Source organism: Mus caroli, chromosome 2 (assembly GCF_900094665.2).
Source record: "Mus caroli chromosome 2, CAROLI_EIJ_v1.1, whole genome shotgun sequence".
Lineage (NCBI taxonomy): Eukaryota > Metazoa > Chordata > Mammalia > Rodentia > Muridae > Mus > Mus caroli.
This window is the reverse complement of record NC_034571.1, coordinates 35,853,883-35,858,296: the sequence shown is the minus strand read 5'-3', so window position 1 is coordinate 35,858,296 and position 4,414 is coordinate 35,853,883.

Here is a 4,414-nt window from a genome sequence, read left to right as displayed (position 1 = left end):
TTTTCCTTTCTGTTTTAACTACAATGATTTGATGATTTGCACATATTTAGAATAAATTATTTTCAATCATTATAAAGTTTCTTCTGGTTTTAGCAGGATCCATTAAATATAAAGTATCAATAATATTCTCAAAGAAATTTGGCTCACACAGAGGAAGTCTTGGTTGTCATATGCTGTGCTGAGAAACTTAAAAGTTGTCAAATATTAGAGTTGAAGGTGAAAAGACTCAATCGAAACCTTTAATAAAAGTTGGCCCTCTCAGCTGATACATCTCAGGTTAACCCTGGTTTGCCATATAAAATTTTAAAAAAATGTCACTATCTGGTGCATTTTCCAGTTTTTGGTAGAAATTTAATTCTTCTTGACATTTAGGGAAGAAAAATTGTAAATGTTATGCAGCTGGATGGAAATTTTACTTCAGATCACTCTTTCTCCTACATTTATAAGTATTTTAGTGATCATATTTTAAGCTAGCTGTATATTTATTCTGTGAAGACAAATCATAACACACTTTGATTCTATGTCTTTTCTATAGCTGTTCCCTTCCTTAAGGAGAGAGAAAAAGGTTTCTTAGATGTAAAAGGTTTGCTTTCAGCCAGCCTGATTATTAGTGTTCCTCTAGTTCCTCTGCCTGCATTGAGCACAGAGGGATTTCTCTCCGTGCCCGTAAGTTAACAGCTGCAGACTTCACATTTTCAATATAATTCCTGAACCAACACATACAAGGAAGCAGATTCTGCCTTCACTTTAAAGTTCAAAGGTTAAGGTAGAAAGATGTGACCATAACATGTAGCTTTTGAGGTGGTTGGACCTCCACTAAACTAAGAAGTTTAAAGGTTGACAAATACTAAGAGTCTGTGCTGTAAAGACTCAATAAAAACCTTCTAATAAAAGTTGCCCAAAAGAGAGCTGATCCAGATAAGGTCAGAAACCTGAAGAGATGAGTGGCAGGAAATGGGCTTTGTAGGGCACCAATGAGAGGGAAGAAATGGATGGCTCAACAGGAGTGCTTTTCACATTTGAAATTGCAAATACATCAATATTATGAAATAAATACAAATTTATAACAAACCTCACCTATGTCATCTGTTTATATATATTTTTAGGTAGTTAAGTTGTTATTTATTTATTTATTTATTCATTAATTCATTTATTATTTAAAGACAGAGTTTCTCTGTGTAGGCTTGGCTGTCCTGGAATTCACTCTATAGACCAGGCTGGCCTCAAACTCAGAGATCTGCATGACTCTGCTACATGAGTGCTGGATTATAGTATCCACAACCACTGCCTAGCTTAAATTACTTTTTCAAAACCTCTGGAGCAAAGTTAATACTTCCCTTTATATGTGTAGTATGGTAAACTGTTTAAGGTTCTGGGAATTGGAAAATAGAAACTCACACAAAACAGACAAGCTTTCAGGCATTGAACTTCATCTCCAGTTTTCTTTCCACTTAGTGACTTTTGTCTGATTGTGTGTGTGAGTGAATGATGTGCATATATGTGGAGGCCAGAGGAGTACCTCAAGTGTTCTTATATATTAGTCTCTAAATCATTGCCTAGGAGACATGGTATTTCTCTGAGTTTAAAGTTCCCCATTTTACTAGGATGGATAGCTAGAATGGATAGCTAGAGAACTAGGATGGATAGCTAGAGAATTTTACTAGGATGGAATGCTAGAGAATCAACTTTCTTCACACCTGTTTTTCAGATGGACTTTGGGAACTTGAACCCATGTTTACAGTGCTTTCACTGAGCCACCTTGCCAGCCATTCTTTTACCTTTTTGTTTGGAAATAGTTTCATTCAGTTGTCTAGGCTGACCTTAAAATCATTAGGTGGCCCAGTCAGTTCTGTTTCTTTGCCAATATTTATCATAACTTTGCAGTATAAATATGGTATCTGTAAATTACTTGTAATTGACATCCCCCCCCCCCCGTGTGTGTGTGTGTGTGTGTATGTACACTAATTTCAGAAGTGTTTTTTGTAATTCTGGAATGACTATATGGAGAATTTTGAGGAGAACTTCCTTCAACCTGCACATCTTGATAATACAACCATTTTTACACAATTGACTGTAACAGTCTGTGCTATAGTTAAAACTTTAAGCACTCACACAGAATAAAAATTGAGAAGGTGGGAACTCAAACCTTGTCTCATTGTTGGTTTCAGACGAAGTGCTCTCAGTTTTTCCTTTTTATATATAAAAGTTTGGGTTGATCACTTATAGTCTTTTTAAAACTTTTTTATTGGTTATTTTATTTACATTTCCAATGTTATCCTCCTTTCCAGCTTTCCCTCAAATCCCATATTTCATCCCCCTATCCCCAGCTTCTATGAGAGTGCTCTCCCACCCACCCACTGCCTACTGCCTCACTACCCTTACATTCCCCTACCCTGGGGTATCCAGCCTTCATAGGACTAAGGTCCTCCCCTCTCACTGATGCCAGATAAGGCCACCCTCTGCTACATATTCCAGCTCGAGCCATAGGTCCCCTCCTGTGTATGATTTGGTTGGTGGTTTAGTCCCTGGGAGCTGTGGGGGCATCTGGTTGGTTGATATTTTTGTTCTTCCTATGGGGTTGTAAACCCCTTCAGCTCCTTCAGTCCTTCCTCTAACTATTCCATTGAGATCCAAGTTCTCAGTCTGATGGTTGGCTACAAGCATCCACATCTGTATTGGTCAGGCTCTGACAGAGCCTCTCAGGAGACAGTTATATCAGGCTCCTGTCAGCAAGCACTTCTTGCCATAAGCAATAGTGTCTGGGCATTGTAAGCTTTCTTTGCTCCTAATTTCTTCCAGGATTTCTATCACAAAGTCTTTAAAACTGTTACAGGCTCTTTCTACTTACTTGATGATTCTGTGATTTCTTGCCTTAATTTTATTTACTGGTTTGATTCCATCTCCCTTGTTGTGTGTATGTTGAGTTACCCTTGCATACTTAGACTTTCAGTATTTCAGACATTGTCTATGATCTTCTTAATGTGTTCTTGAATTCAATATGCAAGTGTTTTACTAAGAAACATTGTTACTATATTTATCATGAGCATGGGTACAAAGTTCTTTCTTTTCTTTTCTTTCTTTTGTTTTGTTTTTGTTGTTGTTGTTTGGTTTCTTTTTTGGTGTTTGTATCTTTGTTTTGTTTTGTTTTCAATACAGGGTTTCTCTGTATAGCCCTGGCGGTCTTGGAACTCACTGTGTGGACCAGGCTGGCCTTGAACTCAGAAATTCGCCTGCCTCTACCTCCTAAGTGCTAGGATTAAAGGCATGTGCCACCACACCCGGCTCTTTCTTTTCTTGATACATCACCTTGGACATTGAGGTAATATGTACTATTTAGCCCTCTTCCAGTCCTCTATATTTTATGAAATATTTGAGGAGCAGAGGCACTTTCTCTTTCTTAAATGTATAACATAATATGGCACATAAAATCCGTCCTCTCTCAGCCTTTTTCCTATTAGGGGAGGGCTCTTTGTTACTGCTTCAATTTTATTGATCTATCTAGGTCTGTTTAGGTTATTTAACTTAATTTTTCTAGGTTTTATGGGTCCAGGATTTACTCCTTCTAGAATTTTCCATTTGAGGAGACACAATATTCAATGTCTTTTCTAATGATTTAGTAGATACCTCATTAGTGTAAAGAAGTCTAAGTTTTTATGTTACTGCCATGGTCCTCTCAGTGGGGTGTCATGATTATATGTACCAGAACAAGTAGAGCTTGGCAGGGAGCAGATCCATTCCTGCTGTTCACAATTCTGAGAGATTCCTCAAAAGATTTGAGCCTGCTCATCCTAATCAGTTCTTGCCTTTTGACATGGCCCACTTTGCCTGCACTCATGCATGTTCTGTGATTGGTGGTTCAGTCTTTGTAGTCCTCTGTGGGCCACATTAGTTGATTCCATACTAGTGACTTTCTTGTGGTGCCTTTGACCCCTTTGACTCCTATAATCCTTTCTCCCTGTCTTCCACAAGATTCTTGAAAGTTCCTATTAATGTTTGGCTTTGGGTTGCTGCATTTGTTTATATCAGTTCCTGGGAAATGCCTCTCTGATGAGGATTATGCTAGGCACCTGTTTGCAAGTATATCAGAGTATCATTAACAGTGTCGGGGATAAGCTTGCTTTCATGGCATGGGTCTCAAACTAGACAAACAAGTGATTAACACTATCCTCAATTTCTGCTCCATCTTTATTCCTGCACAACTTGTAGGCAGAACAAATTGTAGCTCAAAGGTTTTGTGGTTGGGTTGGTGTCAGTTTCTCTATTAGAAGTCTTGGCTGGTTCTAGGAGATGGCCATATCAGCTTCTATATCCTCCACTACTAGGAGTCCTAGCTAGAGTGGCTCTAAGAGCATTATGCTAGGTTTCTAGCTTTCCAAGAGATATTTCCACTCACTGATTCCTATTTTCTCTACCA